This window comes from Passer domesticus, chromosome 24, assembly GCF_036417665.1.
Source record: "Passer domesticus isolate bPasDom1 chromosome 24, bPasDom1.hap1, whole genome shotgun sequence".
Taxonomy (NCBI): domain Eukaryota; kingdom Metazoa; phylum Chordata; class Aves; order Passeriformes; family Passeridae; genus Passer; species Passer domesticus.
Window position 1 is genome coordinate 1,817,314 of NC_087497.1, and position 26,421 is coordinate 1,843,734.

Sequence of the window (26,421 nt, forward strand, 5' to 3'; positions counted from 1 at the left end):
CTCATAAAGGCAGTTTGTGGTGTTTTACATCACTTTTTGGTCAAAATGTGTCTCATCTGAAAAGGCTGTGGGCTCAGGGAAAATTCAAAGGAAAAACTCTCCTAAACTCACAGTTTTCTAATCTGAAAGTTGAATTTGATTTACCCATCCTTTGCTATCAGATGGCAACTTTGGAACACAGAAGCAATAATGCAAATATTTGCAGAGGTTTGCTCTTCTTCAGTCAGTTAATAAATGTTCATTAGGTGTGCAGATGAGCTTAGGGAGCTGCATCTTAAAATCACAGCAGATGATGGAATGGGAATCCCAGGCACACGTTTGCTGTCACAGAAAATGCCCAGCCCCAGAAGGAATAGCAGGAAAAAGGAAAAGGACAGAGGGTTGTATCAAAAAAGAGAGGCTGGTACCACATGGGCTCTGGTTTGCTCAGTGATTTTTATTTCCCCTGGGCTGCCCTCAAACAAAATGAACCAGGCTGAGCTGTCCAGGGAAAGCGTGGAAAAGGACTAAACCCTAATTAGCTGCTTGGTTTGGGGATGAATTTATTTTCTCTTTCTAGGGGTGAACCAGGTGCCCCAACTTCTACTCTGTGGGACTTTTTTTTTTTTTTTCAGAAAGAAAACCCTAAAAATAGTGTGGGGTCAGAGAGAACCTTCAAGGACCCTAAGGGAGGAGGGGAATTGTTCAACACCTCCCATCCATCCCTTTGGTAGAGAAGGACAGGATATTGATGGTCTGGGAGAGAAAAACAAAGAGCAGACCTGGCAGAGCTCAGCTCTATGAACTCCCACCCCATTTTGGGCCTTACCTCTGAATTTTCACAGGGGATGAACAAGATCTGGGCTTGGCTCAGTTAGGAGGGACAAGGTCCCCAAATCAGGACCCTGGAGGGGCTCCTGGCTGGTGACGAGGCTCAGGGAGGCTGCAGAGCCACCACTCTCATGGTGCAGTTTCCCAAAGGAAATCTCCTCATCAGATCTCCAGGGATTTGTTCTGGGCACTGGGGTGGATTTATTTTGGGCAGGAGGTTGGAGATTGTGTGTTCCTGCTCACACCAGCTCTGGCTGCCCAGTTATGGGTGATGGTCACTGTGGTTCCCCATATATGAGGTGATGGTCATTCTGGCTGCCCAGTTATGGGCTGATGGTCACTTTGGTTGCCCAGTTATGGGTGATGGTCACTCTGCTTTCCCCAGCAGCCATTCAGGGGTTTAGATGCCACCTTGTGACACTTCCACAAACTCCCACAGCAATTTTTGTCACTTGTGGCTGTGGGCTGACGAAGGCCCACAAAGGCCACCAAGGCCTGGTGGCACCTGGGGATCTGGGCTCCCATGGGTGCCATTGGTGGGAGCCCAGTGCCAGTGTGGTGAAGCCACCCCAATATCTCCACCAGTCCCCCCAGGTTCACCTGGATGGCACCTGGCACCTTGCACACTCTCAGACCATCAGGGAAGCCCAGGCTGGGGTAGATGATGGAATGTCTGGTTTTGGAATTCCTCTTGGAATCTGGGAGAGGAAGAGCAGCATGAAGAGCTCAGTGTTTTTGTTTTTGGTTTTGGTTTTGGTTTTTTTTTTTTTTTTTTTACCTTGCTCATTGGGGTTGATTTTGCTCAGTGAAGTTGTTTTTTGGTCAGTGGGATTGTTTTTTGCTCAGTGGGTTGGTTTTTTTTCCTCAGTGGGGCTGGGTTTTGCTCAGTATGGTTGGTTTTTGGTCATTGGGGTTGTTTTTTGGTCAGTGGGGTTATTTTTCCTCGGTGGGGTTGGTTTTGCTCATTGGGGTTGTTTTTTTGCTCATTGGGGTTGTTTTTTGCTCATTGGGGTTGTTTTTGCTCAGCAGCCCGATTCACTCATTTCTCCACTCTGGTTTCAATGCCTATAGTGACACACAGTGGTGATGGGCTCTGCTGTGCCACAGCACTGCCTGGACCTGGGGGACACTGGAGGTGGTGGCCGTGGTGACCACCAGGCTCCCCTTGCAGGAGGATCCACCTGCTGATGAGGTTTGGGCTCCAGGCTGCTCTCCCATGGCCACATAAGAAAGCTTTGGAGCTTCCAGTCTTCCATCCAATCTGTTGCCCATTTCCCACGGAGTTTTCTCCCAATCAGCAGAGAACTTCAGGTTCCCTAAGCTGATTTGTGCCACAAATGCTGCGCTCAAATCCTCTTTAGTTTCCGTGACAATGCAATTTTTTTTTTTTATCCTTGTGTAAGCAGCCAGGAAATAAAAGTTGGCTTTTGGCTGTTGTGCTCCCCCTGTTCCTTGCACTCCTGGAGAGCCCAGCAGGCAGAGGTGGCTCCGTTGTTCCTCAGGAGAACATTTTCCATTGTCCCTAGATGTGTTCCCCTTCCATTTGGAGGTGTTTGCAGGGCTGGTAGATGCCTGCAGGTTTTCCTCAGGAATGTTCCATTCTGCCATTCCATTGCTTCGTTTCCAAAGGATTTTTGGATTTATTTTCTTTTTCCTCACCTGCTTGGAGAAGGCAAATGGTCAGATGAGGAGAAGTCTTGGGCTGTCTTCCCACTTGAGCTGGAGGTGGAATCACAGAATCCCAGACTGGTTTGGGTTGGGAGGGACCCTAAAGCCCCATCCTGTTCCATTCCTTGGGCAAGGCCACCTTCCACTGTCCCAGGATGCTCCAATCCCCATCCAACCTGGCCTTGGACACTTCAGGGGAGCTTCAGGCAAGCCCCTATTTCCAAATCCCAGCTATCGAAAAGATAAAAAAATTCTGGTACTGATCTTGTTAGAAAGCTCTGGAAGTAAGGAGCGAGCTGCAAACAAACGCCTTGAAAACGGGTGGAAACGCCAGGAATGCTCCGTTTCTCAGGGCTCAGCCCTCCGAGCAGCCCCGGCACGGCGCAGCGCCCGGGCAGGCGGCTCCCGGAGCGCTGCCGATGCGCCGGATCCCCCCGGCCGCAGAAAAGCGCTCCTCGCCGGCAGCCTCCGCACCCGCGCGGCTCAAGGTCAAGCTGCTGCCAGCTCCATCCTTCCGGAGCCGAGCCGGAGGGGCAGAGAACCCTCGGCGAGCGCCCAAATCCCTTCTCCCCGCCCCGGCAGGGCCGGCCCCGGGCCCCGGCGGTGCTCGCAGCCGCGGGGACCCGGTGGTCCCGGGGGGCTCGGGGCGGCCGCGGGCGGGCAGCGATGCTGGGCTGCTGCTGACATTTCCGCCCGCCCGTGCCCAGCCAATTGGCGGGGCTGGAGCAGCCACACATGAAATATGATGATTTTCAGGAGGAGGAGGAGGAGGAGGAGGAGGGGGAGAGGGCGGGAGAGCCGCCGGCTCGCATGCCGGGGGCTGCGCACAGCCTGGCCGGAGGCGAGCGCGGCCGGAGGAGCCGCAGCACTCCGGGGATGGCCCCGAGCGCTGACCAGGAGGATGCCACCGCCACCCAGGTGGGCCGGGCACGGTGGCACCACGGCCGGGGGACGCTGCCCTGGGGCCTGGGGACGCGCAGCTTTGGGGGGATCTGTCCTGTCCCCCTCCAGAGCTGGTGGCTCGGCGCTGTCCCCGGCGAGCTGTGCCACACACGGGGCCACCGGCGCTGCTTAGCGGAGGGATGAACTTTTTTTGGGGGGGTTCGATCAGGTTTGGTAAAAACCCGGAATGCCAGCCCTGGAAGGACGCGGTGTTGCTGTGCCAGAGCCGCTCGGTTCAAACTTCGCAGCCTGGTCCTCAGTTTGATGGGAAGCACTTGACAGAGCTGCTCTGTGCCTGGCGTTAACCCTCTCCCAGCTCCGGCCGGGCTGGAAGCTGTTAATCCCGAAAAATTCACTCGCAACAAATTTAACCCCACTAAGGAGCCACGGCAGAACTCCGGGAATGGCATCCAGCAGCTGCTCCTTTTTATAATGACTTTGCATTTATCCCAGAGCCGGCTGGCGAGTTTGCACTTTTATTATTATTATTATTTCCCCGAAGGGGAGGGGGTCCGATTAAAAATAATAATCATACAATAATATTCCCGAGGCAACCCTGGGAGGGCAAACCACACCTCCCCGTGCTCCGACTGTGCCACCGCTGTCGCTTTATTAATTTCCCTGCGCCGTGAGTGACAGTCCTCCAGAAGTGATAATTGGTGCGCTGTGTCTTTAAAAGGTTAAAACCCTTTTCAAAAAGGCCTCGACTCATAGTGGGAAAAGACAAGAGAGGCTTTGGCTGGCTTTGGATCCAGAAAACAGCTGCTGATTAGAGTCTGCGTCTTCGGGCTGAATTTATTACATATTTTTCAGCAGCAGGGATTCTAGGAGGAAGCTTCCGTTTGGGTTTCTTGATCGTGGTTTATTTTTATTCAGAGGAATAACAGAGGAAGGATTTGTTCCGGCTGGAGCATGCTCACAACCTGCAAGACCTCCCATTATTAAACTGCCTACTTTGGGCTTTAATATCCATGTGGTATTTTTTTTTTATTTTTATTAGCGTTATTATTATTTGGCAGCGTGCGTCTGTCTATTTTTTTTTTATTATTTTTTAAATAATTTATTCGGAGAGGAAGCTGATCTCGCAATGAGCTTTCTCCTTCCTTACTTGAAACAGGTGCTAATGAAAGAATGCAAATAGCACCGGCTGAGCCGAACATTTCATAAAGAAGGGAACAGCCACCGACCCCAAGCGCTCCGGGATCTGCCCGCTGGCCCCCGGCAAAGGTAGGCACGGGGGCTTTTGTCGCTATTTTTTTGCTGTTGTTCTCTGCGTGGATCTTTGGGATTTTTTTCTCGCCCTTCCTTCCTTCCCTCCCTCCCTGGCTGGCTGCGGGTGCCCAGCCGGCCGGCCAGATTCCATTTTTCCCCCCCAAAGGTGCCAGCTTGGCGTCCCCAGCCCGCGTCCCCGCGTCCCCACCGGGGGTGGCCGCGGCCACCTGGGCGCTGGGCGAGCGCCCCGAGCCCGCGGCGAGCCCGGCGCTGTCACCGAGCCCAGCCCGGAGCCGCGGCCCCGCCACGCTCGCAGCTACTTTGCCGCTTAATTAGCCCTGGCTGTCGCATGAATTTATCGTCGCTTGACAGCAACTTCATTTTCTCCCACCGTGCGGGGAGGAGGAGGAGGAGGAGGAGGAGGAGGCGATGAATTGGCGCTGGCTGGTGGGAGGCAGCGCTGGGGGCGGTGGGAGGCGATCGCGGGGTGTGACAGGGACGTGCCAGCCGGCCAGGGGCGTGCGGAGGGACACGGGCTCGGGGACGTGTTGCTCCGGGGACAGCCGCGTCCTCCGGGGCCCCGCCGGAGCCGGAGCCCGGGGCCTGCCCGCTTCCATCCCTTCCCAGCCGCTGCCAGCGCCGAGAGAAATACCCGCACTGAACAAATAAAATAAGGTTCCAAGGCTCGTTTCAGCAGCGAGGTCCCTGCTGGTGGCTGGATCCCTGCACAAAGCGCTGCGGTTGGGTGTTTTTTTCCTCCTCCTGCTTGGTTTTATTTGGCTGTGGCATTCGGGGATCAGCCTGCGGGGTTTGTCCTTTGGGAAGCCCGAGTTTTTCCCGGTGTCGGAGGCAGGTGGAGGCATCCGCAGCCCCTTGCGGTACCTGCCCGCGGCTCTGGCCGGGTTTTGTGCCGTGTTCCCAAGCCCGGGCTTGCAGCAGCGACTGCAGTGGCCTCTCCAAGGGCCAAATCCAGCCCTCCTTGGGATGATCCAGCTCCTCTGGCTGTGGGAGCCTCCTAGGGCAGGGATTAGCCCTTTGTCTGGAAGTTTGTGTTTATATTTCGGCATGTTTAAGTGTTACATATTTCTGTTCTGGCTGTGCGCGCAGGATATTTGCAGGGGTTTTGCCTGAGCATTCAGGAAAGGATCTGCAAGAAAAGTTTCCCCTGATGAGCTGTGCGAGTTGAGGGTGGGCAGCACGTGAAACAAAATATTTATTTTATATAAACAGCCCCTTGAAGCTTCCTCCAGAGAGAACTTGGGAATGTCTGACCTGACAGAGGAAAAGTCCCCAAAACTCAATGTGCAGCCTGGTCTGTCCATCTCTCCCCCATTCCAAAAGCAGATGATTTTTAATTAAGAATTTGATATGGGGTGTGTGTGCAGGAAAATAGGATTAAAATGTGTTCTGGAGGCAGCAGGATGGGAATCTTCCTCTCCTCCAGGTTTGGGCTGGGTAAGGGCTGGCAGCACCGCATGTCCCCTGCCCTGCTGCTCTAAAAGACAAATCCAGGTGCTGGTGGCTGCTGGAAAGCCCCAGCCTCGGGCTTTGGGATGTGAGAACATGGATTTTCCCCAAAACCTTGTGTTCCCTGTGCCGAGACAGCTGCTGCTCCTGCAGGATTCACTTCTCGCCGTGCCAGTAACGGAGTTTGCCCAATGCTACTTTTTAAAATATTTTCTTTTGGAGATTGCAAATCCTCTGAGCTGTACCAGAACATGGGGGGGGGGGGGGGGGTCTGGCTTTATTCCCTCCCCCGCTGGCTCAGCTGGAGCGCTCGGATCTGTCCCAGCAGTGCCGTGTGCTGCTCCTCCCCACGCCCAGCACTCGCTCTGCTCAGGGAAACCTTTGGGATGAGAAGAAGTGGTGGCTGAGGGGGAAAGGATGGAAGGTGTTCTTCCTGTGGGAGGTGGTGTTATCCCTATGGAGATGTTTTCCTTATGGGAGGTGGCATTTCCCCTATGGAAGTTGGTGTTTCCGCTGTGGGAGGTGGTGTTTCCCCTATGGACGTTGGTATTTCTCCTATGAACATTGGTGTTTTCCCTGTGGAGGTGTTCCCCCTATGGAAGGTGGTGTTCCCCCTATGGAAGGTGGTGTTTCCCCTATGGAAGTTGATGTTTTCCCTATTAAAGTGTCTCCTATGTCAAGTTTTGGTTCCTGTGCTGCCTCTAGGGCCATGAACATCTTTGTGCACAACCCGAACACTGGTCCAGCCATTGGGGCAGGACGCAGTGGGGTTTGTCCCAGAGCTCCCAGTGCAGGTGGTGGCACCTCAGCCCTGCCAGGAGCTGCTCTGAGGCCTCTGTGAAAACTGAGGACCAGTGAGACTTGGTGGCCCTGCATCTTTATGTTTTTTATAATTTCATTCTTCCTGAGAAACGAAAATGAAGCTGTTTTAGTCCCAGGGTGCTGCTGAGCAGAGGTGGTGGCACCTGAGTCCTGCCAGGAGCTGCTCTGAGGTCTCTGTGACATCGGAGGACCAGTGGGAATTTGTGACCCTGCATCCCCATGACTTTTATAGTTCCACCCCCACTGAGAAAGAGAAATAAAACTGGTTTTGTCCCAGGCACTGCAGCCCAGCTCATCTGGCACTGGAAAGGATTCTGGTCATTATTTTCCTTGAAAGAGTCGTAAAACTCCTGTAAACACCCACAGCACACCAAGCTGGGGCCTCCAAAGGTCTCTCCAGCATCTTGGCTGTTCCTGGGAATGGCTGTGGCTGTTCCATGGGAATGGGGAGATTTCCTGGGAATTCAGAGAGCGGCTGATGGGCCAAAGGGTTTTATGGAGCCCTGGAGGAGCCGAGGTCAGAGTGCTGAACGGCCTCTTCCTGCTCCTCCTCCTCCCCCTCCTCCTCCTCCTCAGGTGCACTCTAATCCTGCATTTCCACCTGGACAAAATTCCCAGAATTTTCTCTGCGCTCAGGGTGTGGAGCTGGTGAAGGAGGGATGAATAGGAGAACAGGAACTCCCCACTAACCTAAACCCCACATTTTAATAGGGCCGGCAGTGGGGGAATCTGTCTGCCCGGTGCTGGTGGGAGCACAAACTGTTCTGCATTAGTTTGGGGTTAAAAACCTATTTTTTTCTCAATGTCTGCTCAGTCTCTGCTCCTGGCTCAGTTCATGCAGATGGATAACATGGAGTAGCATGGGAATAACATGGCATAGCACAGGAATAATATGGGATAACATGGGGATAATGTGGGACAAACTGGAAATAATGTGGCACAGCATGGGGATAATGTGGGATAACATGGGACAGCATAGGAATAACATGGGATAGCACGTTATTATAGGAATAATCTGGGATATTATAGGAACAATCTGGGATAGCACGGGAATAATGTGGGATAGCACAGGAATAACGTGGGATAGCTTGGGAATAATGTGGGGTAGTATGGGAATGGTGAGCCCAGCTCCCTGATTTATTTCTGTTTAAAGCTGTATGGTAATACCTGAAGAGGATTTTCCAAAATAAGTTAGAGGTCTGGTGCTTGCTACCCATATTTGGCCATATTTTGGACCCATATTTGCCCATAGTCTTGACCCATTTTTACCCATATTTTCCCCTATTCCTGACCCATATCTACACATATTTCTCCATATTCCTGACCATATTTACCCATATCTACCCATATTCTTGACCCATATTTTGAACCCATTTTTACCCATACCCTTGACCCATATTTGCCCATTTTTACCCATATTCCTGACCCATATTTTCCCATCTTTACCCATATTTGGACCCATATTTACCCATTTTTACCCCTATTCCTGACCCATATTTACCCATACTCTCGATCCATATTTACCCATATTGCTGACCCATATTTACACATATTTTTGGCCCATGTTTACACATTTTCACCACATTCCTGCCCTTCCTGCAGCAGGGCTCTCAGGATCCACAGGCCACATCTCTCCCTTTAGCTCTTTAAAAAGTTCTGAAACTTTTTCATGCCAAGAATGGAAACGTTGCAGCTCCCTAAGTCAGGGATTTGCTCTTGCTGCTGTAGCGGGGGGGACCAGCGTGGCCTTTTTTGTTCCTTTTTAACCTTTCTGCATCTTTACTTTTCCTCCTGTGTGGGAAACGGGGAGGAGGGAGGAGGGGGAGCCTCCTGGCTGAGCTCTCAGTGGGAGTCCCTGGCAGATTGAAAATACAAATAATAAGTTCTGACTCTAAGCCCCAACTGCAGACAGCAGCACTCGCTAGGGTTTGGGGTTGTTTTTTTCATTTTAGATCATTATTTGCTGGGCAGGCTCTGGAAAATGCTGTAGGGGAAGCACATTTTGCTGTGGAGCCAAATGGGGGTGGAGAAGCCCCAGGGCTGTGAGTGCCCAGGGGGATTGGGGCTGTTTCAAGGGGAATGTCACACCTGAAATGGAATAATGGGGTCATTTAACCAGGCTGGGGCAGTTTGGGCTCTCGTGGGGCTCTGGGATGCTGCTGGAATCCCCAGGGAGCCCCAGGAATTGCTGCTGGGATGGTCCCCAGGAGCTGCTCCCAGCCTGGCCGTGCTGCTGTGTCCCACGAGGCCCTGACCCCACTCCCTGCAGCTGGGAGAGGAGAATCCCACAGGGATCCCATGGGATTCCAGTGGAATTCCCAGTCCTGAAACAGCCCAGATGTCAGTTCTGCACAATCTGTCCCTCCCTGGCTGCTCTGTGGGACCTTGGGAAGGAGCTGGGGCAATAAAATCCAGGGAGGAGACACCCATGGATGGCTGGATCATCTCCTGCCACAGGAGGATCCCACAGGAGGATCCCATGGGATTCACCCCTGGAGGAGCCTGGATTTCAGTGCTGCAGAATCTGTTCCTCACAGATGGCAGCTTGGGAAGGAGCTGGGACAATAAAATCTGGTGGAGGAGATACCTACGGATGGCTGAATCATCTCCTGCCACTGGAGGATCCCATGGGATTTCACCCCTTCCAGTGGAATTCCCTGTCCTGGAGCAGCCCAGATTTCTGTGCTGCACAATCTTCTCTCCCTGTGGGACCTTGGGAAGGAGCTGAGACAACAACATCCAGGGGAGGACATGCCCATGGATGGCTGGATCATCTCCTGCCTCCCTGGGGGAAGGCTCTGGGGCTGACGCTGCCTCAGGGATAGGATTTGGGGGCTGCAGGAAGCAGCAGTGAGCAAATCCTGATGTAAGCAGGGATGCTCTGGGATCAGCAAGCCCAGAACTGAGCATTGAGTAAAGGAGGGATGAGAAAAGCTCGTGGCGATGTCAGGGGTGAGCTCAGGGGCCTTGGAAAAGCACTTCAGATCCAAACAAAACTTCCCTGCTGATTTTTTAGCTGCCTTGAGAGCTAAAGCAGATTTTATAATCCCATGGGTGTTCCTGCATGGATTTGTTCCTGGTGGATGGATTGGAAAATCCACAGAGTTTACAGAATGACCAGGTAGGAAGAGACCTTCAAGGACATCGAGTCCAATCCAAACAAAAGGTCCGGGAGGTCTGAAATAACCAAAATTGGATTTTAGATGGAATTTTATGTGCAGAAGAGCAGGTTCTTGGGAAGGGCTGTAACCCAATCCCTATAACCCCCATCTATCCCCCCAAAACATCCCAGCATTTCCAGCCCTCTCCAGCCAATTCCCTTTTGTGTTTTAATCCACAAAAATAAATTTATCCTTATCTCTCTCATCCTTTACCTGCCTCTGTGTTGCTTTTCAGAGTCCCTGCATTTGCAGGGATCTTCCTTTCACCCCAGTTTTGGTAGCTTGGGCTCATATTTTGAATTTTTTTGTTTCCTGCACTTCTGGCATCAGAGGGAATTTCATGGGAGAGTGCAAATTGCCGAGACAAACAACTTGTTTTGTTTTGAAGGGCTGCTCCAAAGCAGTTTGGCTGGATTTTTCCTGAAAAAAAAACAAACCCAAAAACCTCCTTGCTGCAGGGAATTTGGGGCAAGGAAGGAATTCTCCTGTGCAGCAGGAATGTCCCCAAAACCACATGGTGATATTTGATTGATTATAACTTGGATTAATTAATTGGAGAGGAATTCTGTGCAGGGAATAACAAAAATGTGGTAGCTGGAAGGGGGAGGAAGGAAAATATTTATGGGTTAGAGGGAGGGCATGGGGGGGACAGGAGAGCAAGAACTGCAAGTTTAAACAAATAAATCAGGTAATTATAAAGATATTGCTGTTTTAGCCAAATAAATTGGCATTTTTGGGGTGTTGAACCTGTTTAGGTTGATGGTGAGAGCAAAAGGTGCGTCTCAGAGGGGGTAAAAATGAAATTATTTCACTCCTAATTAAGCTGGATCCATCATTAGTGGGATTTAATTTGTCTTTGTGGGGTCAGGAGGAGCTGGAGGCAAAAATCCTATTGGAAGTTTTGTTCCTAAATTGCAGAAGGGGAATTGTTTTTGTTCCCCCATCCCTGAAGGGAATCCAGATACAGATTTCCCTGGGGAAGGATGGGAGATGCTCCCCAGGGTTTCTGTCTTTGGGGCAGGAGAAGAAGGAACCTTGGGGTTTGGTTTGGGTTTGCCTATGAGGGGAAAATGTCCCTGGGCTGATCCTCCTTGGCACCTCTGCAGGAGATGCCAGTTCTGTGGGGTTTCTGTGGGGTTTGAGTGGGAATAGAGCTGCAAATGCCATTTGTGTGGGGTTTATGTGGGATCAGAGTAACAAATGCCATTTGTATGGGATTTATGTGGGACTAGAACAGGAAATTACATTTGTGTGGGGTTTGTGCAGTACCAAAGGCCCCAAATACCGTTTGAGTGGGGTTTGTGTGGGTTGGAGTGGGGTTTGTGTGGGGTTTGAATGACCCCAGGGCTGCAAATGCCAGTTCTGTGGGGTTTGAGTGGGTTCTGAGTGGGGTTTGTGTGGGATTTATGTGGGATCAGAGTAACAAATGCCATTTGTGTGGGATTTATGTGCGGCTATAACAAGAAATTCGATTTGTGTGGGGTTTGTGTGGCACCAAAGGCCCCAAATACCACTTGTATGGGGTTTGTATGGGATTTGAGTGGGGTTTGTGTGGGGTTTGTTTGGAATCAGAGCTGCAAATGCCATTTGTGTGGGGTTTGACTGCGACCAGAACTTCAAATGCCACTTCTGTGGGATTTGTGTGGGGTTTTTGTGGGGTTTGGGTGACCGCAGGGCTGCAAATGCCAGCTCTGTGGGGTTTGTGTGCCACGAGGGCTGCAAATGCCATTTGTATGGGGTTTGTGTGGGTCTAGAGGAAGAAATGCCACTTGTGTGGGGTTTTTATGCTAAAATGCAGTTTTGAGCCTTTGTGGGACCAGAGCAGCAAATGCCAGTTCTGTGGGACTTGGTTTGTGTGGGACCAGAGCAGGAAATGCCATTTTTATGGGGTTTGTGTGGGGTTTATGTGGGATTTGTATGGCACCAGGGCCGCAAATGCCAGTTCTGTGGGGTTTATGTGGCACCAGAGCAGGGAATATAATAAAACCCATTTGTATGGGATTTATGTGGGACTAGAACAGGAAATGCCACTTGTGTGGGGTTTGTGTGGCACCAGAGTAGGAAATGCCACTTGTATGGGGTTACTGTGGGGTTTGTGTGACCCTGGAGCTGCAAGTGCCAGTTCTTTGGGACCCAGTGCCATGGGGGGCTGCAGGAACAGCTCCTTTCCCTCCTCTTGTAATTCCACGCTCCAATTCCAACATCCCAAGGCTGGAGAATATCAGTAACAGGCCTTAGGATAATGGGATTAACCTCAGAACTCAAAGGAGTCCTGGAAAACTCACCTGGGCAGCCTCCAGGAAGTGCCCGAATTCCCAAAATATCGAATCCAGCTGGAATTCAGCCCCTCCAGGGTGCAGGAATGCAGCAAAATGGGATAAAACTGCACAAAAACTCTGAGAATGGGAGGCAGGGCTGATATTCCTTTTGCCCCTCCTTTTGCAGGAGTTTTGGGATGCAGGAATTTTGGGAGCCTGGACGCTCCTGGGCCAATCAGCTCCTGGCCTGAGCACTTTCCAGTGCTGCTCCTGGTGGGATTTTATCCCTTGGGGAGATTTTCCAAATTGTAGGATAATATCTAGATCAGGAGGAACACAAGGAAGCTGCAATTAGCCCTGTATCCATCGTTATCCCAGCTTTATTTTGGGATTTGGGTGCATTTTAAGGCCTGAACCCTTCCCTGAGCAGCCTGTTCTGAACAAAACTGAGAATTCCAAGGGTGATTTCCCAGCTCCCTGCCCATACCAGGTTCCTGTTGCTCCTGTTGCTATTTCTGTCTGTATTTATCCATCTTTTTCCTCAATCCATTTGGATTTTGCTACTGTAAAAGCTGCTCAGGGCCTTGACCTGTCTGCAGGAGCCCACCCCCAGCTCAAAACTGCATTTTAGCATAAAAACCCATAAAAATCTTCATTATGGACCAACTTTCCGGGCTGAAAAACCCTAAAATGAACTCGGCAGTGGGGAGCAAAGGTGGAGGAGGGGGGAGAGGATGCGAATATCCCAGAAAGTTGCGAAGTGAAGCATTCCAGAGTGGGAATAAGAGCTGGAGGTTGAATGTGCAATCACAACCTCCCTTTGTCTGCGGGCTGTTGATCGGCGAAGCTGCAATCTCGTGGCAATAAATAGATATTTAAGATAAGCTCCGGCGTGTAATTAAAGACTTCTGCCACACGGCCAGATGCGCTGCCTTTATCTTTGTGTAAATGAGAGCAGAGCGGGGCTCTGCTGCGCTGAGAGCCCAAAAAAAGGGGGAAAAAAGGTTCTTTGTCCCAGTTTGCATCCGTTTGCTGCAGGGTGGGAGGGAGGGAGGGATGGGACCGTCCCCAACCCAGGGAAACTGGAAATTGGGGTGCTTTAAGGGCTAAAGGGAATTAAATGTGTGGGGGAAAGGTGTTGCGCTCAGCCAGGATTTTGCAGTTTCCTTGATTTTGCAGTGTTTAGAGATGGGAATTCAACGAGGGGGGGATGGAAATTCAGGGAGAAAGGAAGGGAATTTTAGGGAGGGAGGGATGGGACCGTCCCTTTCCAGAGAGACTGGGAATTTCAGTGCCCTAAGGGCTGAAGGGAATTAAATGTGTTGGTAAAAGGTGAACCCTCTGCCAGGAGGTTCCCCTGATTTTGCAGTGTTTTGGGATGGGAATTCAGGGAGGGAGGGATGGAATTTTAGGGAGTGAGGGTTTGGGTCCATCCCTTCCCAGGAAACTGGGAATTCCAGTGCTCTAAGGACTAAAGGGAACTAAATGCGTTAATAAAAGGTGAACCCTCAACCAGGAGCCCTCAGTTTCCCTGATTTTCCAGGGTTTGGGATGGGAATTGAGGGAGGGAGGGGTGGAAGTTCAATGAGGGAAGGATGGGACCATTCCCTCCCCAGGAAAGCTGGAATTTTCAGTGTTCTGAGGAGCTAAAAGGAATTAATTATGATGTTGCCACTGTTGATAAAAGGTGCACCCACAGCCAGGAGTGTTTTCCTGATTACCCAGGGTTTTGGGATGGGAATTCAAGGCGGGAGGGATGGGACTGTCCCTTCCCAGGAAACTGGGAATTTCTGTGTTCCAAGGGCTAAAGGAATTAAATGTGTTGGGGAAAGGTGTTGCCCTCAGCCAGGAGCGTTTCCCTGATTTTGCAGTGTTTTGGGATGGGAATTCAGGGAGGGAAGGATGGAAGTTCAATGAGGGAGGGATGGGACCATCTCTTCCCCAGGAAAATGGGAAATTTCAGTGTTCTGAGGAGCCAAATGAATGAAATGTGGTGTGGGCACTGCTGGTAAAAGGTGCACCCACAGCCAGGAGCGTTTTCCTGATTTCCCAGGGTTTCAGGATGGAATTCAGGCTCCCCAGGGCTCTGACTCTGCCCCTGCTTTGGGACTCCAGGCCCCGCTTTGTCCTCGTCCCACAGGAGGGGTGGGATCAAAGCTTTGGGCTGAGCCCAAGCTCGGGAGCAGGTTTAGCCCTTACAGCTCCTTAGGATGGAATTTTGGGATCACTGAGGTTGAAAAGCCCCCCAGGACCATAAATCCCCACTTTGCCACCAGCCCAGAGCAACATCCAGGTGTTCCTTGGGCACCTGTAGGGGTGGGGACTCCAAACCTCCCTTCCAGTGTCACATCTGACATTCCAGAGGCAGATCCCCCTTTCTGTGTCCCCCAGGGCTCAGCAGGACACAGAGCACAGAAATCCTGGGAAAATATGCCCTGGGGTCTTGGGGGATGTTTGGTAACTGCCAGGAAGGCCCTGAAAAATCAAAATTCTCTTGAGTCTGTGAACTGTGCAGCTCAGCAGGGTGGAAAGTTGGAAGCAGCAGGGGGTTTGTGCATGGTCCTGACAAAAATTCCACCTGAGTGGGGAGGATTCCATCCTGGAATGTCCTTCCTGGCCCTTTTCTGCGCCAGGACCCCCTGGAACAGGCAGGTTTTGTTCCAAGCAGTGCCTGTGTCATTAGTGGGGTCTGGTTTGAGCTTTTCCACCTTGATTTCAGATCTCCACTTTGGGCTGGAATCCTTAAAAAATGCACGAGAAGTGATGCTGTGTTTTGGGGATTAAAAACTGGGAAGGAGGAGAGGCAAGTAGAATTTCTTTTGGGATTTATCCCCGGAGAATTCCTGCTGGAATCTGGGATGGGGTTTGTACCCCTGGGAATTCCTGCTGGACTCTGGGATGGGATTTATCCCCAGGGGAATTCCTGTTGGACTCTGGGATGGGATTTATTTGGAATTCCTTGGGTTTATGTACTGGAATTTTGCCTTCTTAACAAGGTGGAATTGTTGGATTAAGTTTTTGAGCAATTTTTAAATGGGATTCCTTTCTTTTTTAAGTGAGCTCTTGGTGTTTTGCCTCTGTTCTGCCACTCCTCTCCCACTTAGGCCAGCCCAAATCCTCTCTAAGCTCAGTATTTGTTCTTTGATCCTGACTAACTCTGACTTTAAGTCAAATATTTGATTCCTGGATGTTTTTCCCCATTCCAAACCCCACAAAATGGCAGAGCCAAGCTCCCACCCAACAACCCCACTCTGCTTTTTGGGAAATGGGTTTTTCCCAGGCTAAACCCTTTTAAAACCCTTAAAGCTGCATAAGCAGCTTAAACCCAGCTAAAGCCTGAGATCATTTTAAACAGCTTGTGCCAATAGAAAGACTTAGATTATCTTAAATACCTTAAAGAGATCTGCAGCTCTAGGGGAGAATTTGGCCAGATTTGGTTGATTATTTGATTTGGGTGATTTTGTTGTCACCACTGGGTGACTCTGCCCAGCCACTCCTGGTGGGAGACAGAAAATCAGGGAATTTTGGGATTTCTTTTTACATTTTGGATGTTTGTTTGACAGTTTGACTGTAAACATGGCAGGAAAATCTGAATTTGTGACCTTAACCCTGCCCTCGTGCTCAGCTCAGGATCATTCCTTGACCTTTGGGTTATTTGGATAAATCTGCAGCTGATTTGCAGGAAAAGTTGGATTTTGTTCCACCAGGTGAGGATTTTCAGCAGCTGGGCTGCCCTGTGCAGTCTGGATTCTCCTAAACCACTTTTAGAGCTTTGAAAATCCCACCTTCAATGTGGTGCCTTAATTAAACCTCATTAAAAATGGGAATAAATGGGGGAAGGAGTCCAGACTGAAGGGATTTCTGCCCGCTCCTCACTCCACATTCCCCCTGTGGGGTCTGATCCTCCCATTTTTTGGAGATGGAAAATCAGGATTAATTCAGGCTCAGAAATTTGAAGAGTTTGGTTTATTCCTGAATTAAATCAGAAGGAGTTTCACTCACCTGGAGAGCTGAGTTATTCCCACAGAGGCAATTTCTGGGAGCTGATGGAGCAGCAGCCCCTGGAATATTTTCTCCAGGAGATAAAATCCCCCAAAGCTGAAAGGAAAAACCATCAGGGAAAATTTCCACTTGGAATTTCTCAGCTGGGAAAAGGAGCTCAGGCATTTTCCTGCTGCTTGAATGTGGGATGGGATTTATCCTCGGGGAAATTCCTGCTGGAATCTGGGATGGGATTGGTACCCCAGGGAATTCCTGCTGGAATCTGGGCTGGGATTTGGACTCTGGGATGGGATTTAGACTCTGGGATGGGATTTGTATCCCTGGAAATTCCTGCTGGAATCTGGGATGGAATTTTTACCCCTTGGAACTCCTGCTGGACTCTGGGATGGAATTTGGACTCTGGGATAGGATTTGTACCATGGAGAATTCCTGCTGGAATCTGTGATGGGGTTTATCTCCTGGAAATTTCTGCTCCCCCTCATCCAAACTGCAGCTCCCGGGACATAGAACCAGCCTGGGCTGGGATTTTCCCCCAGTCCCACTCCTGGTTTTGGTGGTGTGGGATTTGTGTTTATTGGGAGCACCCTGGGAAAGGAAATTGATGCTGGAGCAGGAGGGGTTTGAGATGGTGCTTAAAATCCAAAATTGAGCTGAAGGTGTCTGCTCCGTTCCTGCATTGGGACAGACCCAGGTGAACGGGAGGGGAAAATCATGGAAATACAAAAAGTTTGGGATTGAAGAGACTTTACAGCTGATCCCATTCCAGCCCTGCCATGGGACAGGTGCCCTCCCACTGTCCCAGGTGCTCCCAGCCCCAGTGTCCAGCCTGGCCTTGGGCACTGCCAGGGATCCAGGGGCAGCCACAGCTGCTCTGGCAATTCCAGCCCAGCCCCTCCCCACCCTGCCAGGGAACAATTCCCAATTCCCAAGATCCCATCCATGGCTGCCCTCTGGCAGTGGCAGCCATTCCCTGTGTCCTGTCCCTCCATCCTTGTCCCCAGTCCCTCTGCAGCTCTCCTGGAGCCCCTTCAGGCCCTGCCAGGGCTCTGAGCTCTCCCTGGAGCCTTCTCCTCTGCAGGGGAGCACCCCCAGCTCTCCCAGCCTGGCTCCAGAGGGGCTCCAGCCCTGCAGCAGCTCCGGGGGTTCCTCTGGGCTCTCTCCAGGTGCTGCTGATGTTGGAATTCCGAGCTGTGCAGTTGGGAATCACCTGAGTGGGGCAGAGGGACAGAATCCCCCTTTTCCTGCTGCCCATGACGCTGGGGATGGATGGACACCCATGGATGGATGGGAAAGTGTGGCAGCTCTCATGGGAAGGGCTGACCTGCAGCAGAGCTGCGATCTCCATCCATTGGGAACAGCTCCTTCCCATCTCTCCTGTGTACCCATGGAATAGACAGACTCGGATCTCTGACATCCCAAGGAAATAGAATTTTAACTGTTTGAATTTGCAAGGGAGGTTGGAAAACGGAGGGGAGATTTCCAGTTTAATTTCCAGATTCCCAGGCTGGATCACTCACTCGGGTAATTCACAGTGCAGCCCTTAATAAGTTCTGGGCTCCTGCATTTTAATCCCCTGATAAATGAATTTGTTATTCATAACACCGCAGGTGAGCGCTCCTTTGGAGGGAATTGCTTTCCTTCAGCCTGCCAAGCTCTGAATTCTCTCAGGTCAGGCTGCTCTTCATCACCTTCCTGGATGTTTTCCTGCTTCCAGTGCTGGCATCCCACAGTTTGCACCTTCCTGGGGCTGAACTGCAGAGCTGAGCTTGGTGATCCCAGTGAGTCCCTTCCAGCCGGGAATATTCCGGGATCTGCTCCATTCAGGAGCAGCCTGTGGTGGATGGGGTGCTCCAGCCCCATGCAGGTGCTGCAGGGCGTAGGAAGGAGCTTTGCAGCTCCCTAAAATCAGTCAGGGTTTAGGAGGGGCTGGGAGGGGTTGGAAGGATGCAGGGCACTGGCAGCCAAGGGTTTGGGAGGGGATTAACGAGGGATTGATCTCAGCTCGGAGTAAAACTCCAGAGCCTCCTTCCCCTGGGTGCTCAGCAGCCCCAGGGCTCCTTCAGACTCCCTGGAAAGCTGGGGAGGGTGTTTGGGATGTGGGGCTGAGCCTGCACAGGGACACCTCAGAGCAGGGAAGTGGGAAGGCAGAACATTCCCAGGATCACTGAGGCCTTGTGAAGGCTGCCCTAGGAGAGAGACCAGACTGAGCTAAAGAACAAAGCAGGGATTGATTAAAAGGATTTCCTCAATGGATCCACCTTGGGCAGCACAAGATCCCAGCCAGGGCTGCACCCAGGATGAACCAAAATGGCCCCAAAATGCACGAGCGCTGCCGGGGTCTCTCCCTGGGATCAGCTCTGCTCCATGTGCACATTGCAGTTCAGTGTCCCATTCCAGCCCCAGCCCCTGCAGTCCCATCCTGCTTGTTTTTCTCTCTCCAGCCCACGGTGTTTGTGCTCTTGGGCTGAGATTTGGATCATTTGTCCTTGGTGCCCAGCTGGAGCAGGAATTGTTTTGTCTCCCTGCTCTGTGCAGAGAGCTCACCATCCCATAATATGAATCCCAGACCCACACACTAAAGCAGCACAGAACCTGAAAAATAGAAAAGCTCAAACCTGAGGCATCATCACCCCAAACTCCTTTTCCTCCATGTCCAAACCTGTGGAGCTGTTCCAGGAGACACCTGGGCTGTCCTGGGGAGCTGCTAGAGGAGCTGGAACACCAATCCCAGGAGGATCCATCCCTCCTCCATCCCTCCTCCTCCTCCTGCTCTGCTCCAAAGTTTTCATGGAAAAGCGCTGACGCTGCAGCAGGGCTCCCAGGAAAGTTCCTCCCATAAAATAAAACTGGAACAAGAAGCCAGAATGCGTAAAAAAGGAAAAAAATGTAATAACAAAATGAAACAAAACAGGAAAGGGTCACAAGGCAACAAAAAGCATGATTGTGAGGAAGGATGGAAAAGGGGAACAGCAATAAAATTCCGTGGGTTTGGTCAGGACATTTCCTAGAGAACAGTAAAAGTAAAAAATAGCTCAGTTCCCTGAAAACCTCGAATTCTGAGTAAAAGGTTTTTCATCCATACTCATAAATATGCTTTTAATGTGGATTTTTATTAAAAATGCTCCTTTTAAAACTTTTAAACTGTGGATTTTTATTAAAAATGTTCCTTTTAAAACTTTTATTTTCTGGGTGTCTTTTTTGTAACCTCCCACTGCTTTTCCATCCCTGCTCGGACATCCTCCCATGTCCTGTAACTCCAAATATTGCTGCTTATTCCTGAAAGTTCTGCAGGATTCCTGGTACCCCACGAGCCCCTGGCCTTTCCTTTTGGGACAGCATTTGCTAGTGCAGAATAGTACTTAAAAAATAAATAGCACCAAAAAAAAAAAAACCCACCAAAAACCAACAAAAAAACCCCACCACCACCTTTTCTTTAGATTATATAATGTCTCCAAGCATTTTTCTGCATCATCTCCCATTTTTTTCTCATTTTTCTCATAAGGTGATGACCTACCTGAGCAGAATTATGTGTACATATCACAAAGTAGAAGTCAGAATGAAAGGAAAGCACAAAAATTTTGAATTTCTTGGTGGAACATCCATAAAGATTTTAGAGATATTGGTTATTAAGAGATAGTAACAGGGGGATTCCCATGGGGTGATGAAGAAGTGGTTGTGGCTGAAAGGTGTGTTCAGACCAGGTGGGAATTTATATTTATTTATATTATTTATATTTATTTTTATTTTTAATATTTACAAACAATATTTTATTTGTATTTTATGTATAATGTATTGTATACATATACATTAATACATTATATGTATTATATGTATAATGTGTTATATACAATATTATAATTATACTGTTTATATTATTATATTTATTAATGATTTTTATAATTTATTAATGATTTCTATAATTTTAATATATTTTTAAAAAATTTAATTTCCTGCTCTGCCCCCCAAATTGCACCAAGCTGCTCTCCTGAGCGAGGCCTCCCCAAAACTCTTCTCTGAAGGTTTTTTAAAATTTTCCTCTGGAAAAATATTCATATTTTGATTTTTCGGCGCCCTGAGCTGCGATTTGCAAAACAAAAGTGGCTGCAGGGCGTGGAGCCTTTGGGGTTTGGTGTGGCCGGGACCGCGCCTGCCCCGCCGGGGCTCCTGCAAATCCCGCATCGCTCCCGGGTGTGGCAGCCCCGAAAGAGCCCCGGCGGCTCCGCTCTGCTGCGGGAGTGTGGCTGCAAAAACCGACCCGCGGGACAAAAACACGGCATAAAAACACGGGATAAAAATAGGGGATGAATGTAGGGGGAAAAGTATGGGATAAAAGTACGGAATAAAAGTACGGGATAAAAATATGGGATAAATCCAGGGGTGCCCACTGGTGCTGAGGAGGGGCTGTGCCGGGGGTGCTTGGCTCAGACAGAGCTGTTTGGGGGTTTGGTTTTCCTCCCTCCCTGGCTGGAGGCCCTGCCCTGGCTCAGGTGGGGCTGTCAGAGGTGTGTCCCAGCTGTGGCTCCCTCCCAGCTGTGGCTCTGTCTCAGGTGTGGCTGTCCCAGGTCTGGCTATCACAGGTGTGCCCCAGCTGTGGCTCTGTTCCAGGTGTGGCTCTGTCCCAGCTGTGGCTCTGTCCCAGGTGTCTGTCCCAGCTGTGGCTCTGTCCCAGGTGTGGCTCTGTCCCAGCTGTGGCTCTGTCCCAGGTGTCTGTCCCAGGTGTGGCTCTGTCCCAGGTGTGGCTCTGTCCCAGGTGTCTGTCCCAGGTGTGGCTCTGTCCCAGGTGTCTCTGTCCCAGGTGTGGCTCTGTCCCAGGTGTCTGTCCCAGGTGTGGCTCTGTCCCAGCTGTGGCTCTGTCCCAGGTGTGGCTCTGTCCCAGGTGTCTGTCCCAGCTGTGGCTCTGTCCCAGGTGTGGCTCTGTCCCAGGTGTCTGTCCCAGCTGTGGCTCTGTCCCAGGTGTGGCTCTGTCCCAGGTGTGGCTCTGTCCCAGCTGTGGCTCTGTCCCAGGTGTGGCTCTGTCCCAGGTGTCTGTCCCAGCTGTGGCTCTGTCCCAGGTGTGGCTCTGTCCCAGGTGTCTCTGTCCCAGGTGTGGCTCTGTCCCAGGTGTCTGTCCCAGGTGTGGCTCTGTCCCAGCTGTGGCTCTGTCCCAGGTGTGGCTCTGTCCCAGGTGTCTGTCCCAGGTGTGGCTCTGTCCCAGGTGTCTGTCCCAGCTGTGGCTCTGTCCCAGCCATGGCTCTGTCCCAGGTGTCTGTCCCAGGCTCTCCTTTCACCCCAGGTGTTTTCCTTGGCTCCCAGCGATCCCGGGATGCGCCTCCCCCTGCTGAGCAGAATTCTCCTCCGGCCCTGCTGGGCTCAGGTGTCGTTTCCCCGGAATTGCTGTAGGATTGCTGGGACCTGCAGCCCTAATTCCCATTTTCCCTGCGTGGCTGATCCATCAGCAGCTTCTTTCACACCCTGGCTGGATGCACAAATCCTGCTCTTTTATTTTGGGATAGCCCCTGAGGAACTAGAGCTGGTACTGCAGGAGCAGAGGCTGCAGCTGTTTGCAATTCATGTTTTCCTGGGAAGTGAGAGGCTCATCCCTGGCTGAGGGCATGTGGCTCTTGTTTTGGGGCTGAGCATTTACCTCTCCACATGTGGGACCAGCTTCTTTCTGTCTGTGCCTGTCTGGATGTCCTTCCCTTGTCTGGATATCCTTATCAATTCCCTGCCTGGATATCCTAATTCTATCTGGATATTCTTATCCATATTCACTCTGGATATCCTTAACCTATCTGGATATCCATACACTATCTGAATATCCATACCCTATCTGGATGTCTTTATCCAATCTGGATGTCCTTTTTCTTATCCTATCTGAATATCTTAATCCTTTGTGGATATCCTAATCCATACCCTATCTGGGTATCCTTGTCCTATATGGATATCCTTTTCCATACCCAGTCTGGCTATCCTTACCCTATCTGGATATCCTTATCCTATCTGGGTATCCTTATCCATACCCTGTCTGGGTATACTTATCCTATGTGGATAATCTAATCCTATCTGGATATTCTTATCCATACTCATTCTGGATATCCCTATCCTATCTGGATATCCATACCCTATCTGGATATCTTTATCCAATCTGGATGTCCTTATCCTTATCCTATCTGAATATCTTAATCCTATGTGGATATCCTAATCCATGCCCTATCTGGGTACCCTTATCCCGTCTGAATATCCTTATCCAATCTGAGTATCCTTATCCATACCCAGTCTGGATATCTTTGTCCTGTCTGAATATCCTTATCCTACCTGGATATCCTTATCCTATCTGGATGTCCTTATCCCATCTGGGTATCCTTATCCTATCTGGGTATCTTTATCCATACCCTGTCTGGATATACTTATCCTACGTGGATATCCTAAACCTGTCTGGATATTCTTATCCATACTCAGTCTGGATATCCTTATCCTATCTGGATATCCTTATTCTGCCAGGATATCCTTATCCATACCCTATCTGGATGTCCTTATCAGATCTGGATGTCTTTATCCTATTTGGATATCCATATCCTTATCCTTATCCTCTCTGGGTATCCTTATCCTCTCTGAGTATCCTTATCCATACCCTATGTGCGTGCCCTAATCCTATCGGGGTATCCTTATCCTATCTGGTTATCCTTCTCCATACCCTATCTGGATGTCCTAATCCTATCTGGGTATCCTTATCCTTCCCCAGCTCTGCACATCTGGGGCTGTGAACCTCCAGGAAATCCCCCCCTTGGCATTTTTCCAGCTGCAGCCTCCTGCCAGGACCTTGAGCAGAGGCATGTTTCCCTTTCAGAGTCTGCTGGAATTTTGGTTGCTGAGGGAAAAGGGCATCCCCGATTCCAGGATTTGATGTTCAGATTATCAGGAATTGCCAGATGATCAGAACCTTTTAAAAAAATAAATTTAAAAATTCAATTCAATTCCCCCAGGGCGAAGACGAACAAACCCCTGACTAAAATGAGTTAAAATAGAATTTTGGAAGTTGTGTAATTTCCAACAGACCCGTAAATGGCTTCTCACAGGTGTTGTAAAAGTCTGGGAGCCTCCTCCTGGGTGGAACTTGGATTTGGATGCAGCTGGAGGAGGCAGGAGTGGCACTGAGGGGACATCGCTGCCCCGTGACCGGGTGTTCCACGAGCTTTAGGGCTGCCAGACATCCGTGTAAGCTGAGATTCCCTGGATTCCAGGCTGCAGCTCCAATGGGAAGCACGGGGGATGCTGCCCTTTCTGAATTCCAGTGGGACAATCCCTCTGTCACCTGTCCCTCCCACTGCTGCATTTCACAGAATCTTCATTATCTCCTAAAATTGGGGTTTGGCCATCCAGCTGCCAGGACAAAACTTGAATTTTTCACTTTTATCGTCTCTCCAGTGTGTTTTTTAAGCCCTCCTGCAGAGCCGGCCAAAGGCCAGCCCTGGTCAGGTGAAAAGTCTCGGTGACATCCCTCAGGTTATTAATTAATGGCATAATTAAAGATTGAATAAACCCGGCTCATCCCCAGTACTCAGGGACACAGCTGATTCTCCAGCAGATTTCTCAGAAATCCCTGGAAGTGTTTGGTGCTGGCATGGGGAGGAATTCCCAGCAAGGAGAGCAGAGACAGGCTCATGGGGAATTAGGGATGAGGAAAATCTGGGAGAGGAGCCCCAAAAACTCAACCCAGCTGTGGGTTGAGCCTCTTTGTTGATCTCAAAGAGTTTGATGCAAAGGAATTCCCTGAGGAGATAATCAGCCAGGACACTGGGAAGGGAGGCTGGGGATGGGGGGAGAAGCCCTGGGGAATCTCGGCTGCTCTTGGACAAAATTCCGGATTCCCGGGTCAGGGAGATGAATTCTAATGAGGATAAATGTGATGAGCAGCGATTACAGAGAGGAGAGCAGAGCAATTTCCTCACCCAGAGGAGATTAAGGGCCCATCACCTCAGCCTAATGAGGGCCAGCCCCAGCTTGGAGCTCCCAGGGAATGGATAATGACAGAGCTGGATCTGGGATTTGCCAAATCCGCCGTAAAAACCCTCAAACCGATGCGAAACACAAACAATTATTGATGACTTCAGAGCCGCTGGGAGCCCCGAGCGGGGACTGCAGTGGGAGGGTCCTGGGGCACAGAGTCCCCACAGCTGCTGGGAGTGTGTTTGGAGAAAGAGGCTGCTTTTCCATGGGGATGTCTTTAATCAGGATCTTAATTCTGGAGTTTTCTCAGCACGTTTGTTCCAGAATTTCAGCTGAGAGCTGTGTGGGCTTTGTCTCCTCAGCTCTGGCTGCAAGGACCGAGCTGTGCCTGTCAGAAATTATTAAACACAGACCAGGAGCTACTAACTGATGATGTGTGGCTATTTCTTTATTTTCTATTTGGAATTTCCTTGTTGGGGTTTCCCTCCTGGATGGGTGGAATAGGGGCTGCTGCTCTGGGGAGCTCTGGTCAGTTCTTTGCTCACCCCCAAACTTTGCCAAACCCAGCAGAGGTGCAAACCTTCCCCGAGCCAGCCATGGAGGCCCTGGGGCAGTGGGAGAAGGGAGTGTGCAGAGTCAATAATTAAATGTGGGACTTGGTGCTGATTTTCCTTGTTTGCCTCAGGAATAAGGCTGAGATCCCTTCCAGCCTCTGCTCTGAGCTCTGACTTCCAGGAGCCTCTGGATGGGCCAAATCCATGTGGCTCCTCCACGAAACCTTGGAAATGCTCCTGTCCCATCCTGGGGTCTCAGCAGGGATTGGTTCCCTCTGTGCCCTCCTTGCCACTGCTGCAGGAATCATGGAATCATGGAATAATAGAATAATTTGGGTTGGAAGGACCTGAAATCCCATCCAGTGCCACCCCCAGGGACACCTCCCACTGTCCCAGGTGCTCCCAGCCCCAGTGTCCAGCCTGGCCTTGGGCACTGCCAGGGATCCAGGGGCAGCCACAGCTGCTGTGGGAATTCCAGCCCAGCCCCTCCCCACCCTGCCAGGGAACAATTCCCAATTCCCAAGATCCCAGTCGAATCCCTCCTCTTCTAATTTAAAACCATCGCACTTGTCCTGTCACTCTCTGACCACAGGAAAAGTCTTTCTTTTTAATCTGCTCCCTTTAAGTCCTGCTTAAGTCAAAGGCTAAAAGCTGAGCTCAGCTCCTTCACTTTATCACCAGTTGCATTTTAGTTTTTTTGTTTTGTTTGGTTGTTGGTTTGTTTTTTTTTTAATACATTGTAATGTGTAAGATTTTTTTTTTTTTTAAATGAGAGAAGACGCAGCACTTGGAGACTTTGGGAAGGCTTGACCACGAGCTGGATGCTGGAGCCTCTCCCTTCTCTCCCAGCCTGAAGAATCCTGTTCTCTGCTCAATATCAGGGACTGAGGGATGCCAAACACACAATTCCTGATTTTCTATGCTGCAGGCAGCTCCGGGCTAGCCTCAATTCCTCCCTCGTTATCAGGGCGGAGATCAAAGCTCGTCATTTAAAGAACAAATGCAGTAAATACCTGGAATTGATGCTCTGACACTTTTTGGGAGGGGGGATTGCCGAAACAAGCTCGAGCTAATCCCGGGATTTGGCACCAGGAGCTGCAGATGACATTACCTGAGGAGTGAGGAGTTGCAGGATCCAGCCTGTTTTTGTCAGGTACTCCTGCTCCCCTGCCTCAGATCAGGGAATATCCTCAGGATTCTGTGCTGACTCAGGGTTCTTTTCATCTTCCTTAGTATGATTTATTTTGATTTTGTTTTATGACTGATTTATTTTTTCCTGCTGTGGGTTTATTTTTAGCATCTGGTGAAAAGTTGAACACCTTGAAAAGGAAAAACTGGGGAAGAAGCTGATTCCTCTGGTTTTATAAAGGCATTTCTGTCAGTCTAGACAACTTTGCTCCATGAAAATTGTCCCTGAAGTGTCACTTTGTCCTTTTAGTGCAGCCTGGAACTGCGGGCAGATCATGAGGAACCCTTTGTGAATTTTCTCCCATCAAATCTGTCTTGGTTTGAACAGACAGATGTCTGCTGAGCAAGGCAGGAGCCTCCCTTGAAATGGAAAATGCAAACCCCCTCCCCCTGAGTTATTGTAATTTTGAA

The 26,421-nt window shown here is 50.3% G+C and overlaps 1 protein-coding gene across 1 annotated transcript in view; it reads left to right on the plus strand.

Annotated features, from left to right (window-relative positions):
* Positions 1-4,129: 4,129 nt before the first annotated feature.
* The window catches only part of HIVEP3 (HIVEP zinc finger 3), a 256,369-nt gene continuing 234,077 nt past the window's right edge, over positions 4,130-26,421 (plus strand). The window contains exon 1 of the mRNA XM_064398552.1: positions 4,130-4,647. The gene's annotated coding sequence lies outside the window, so the exon portion shown is untranslated. The remainder of the gene's footprint in view (positions 4,648-26,421) is intronic.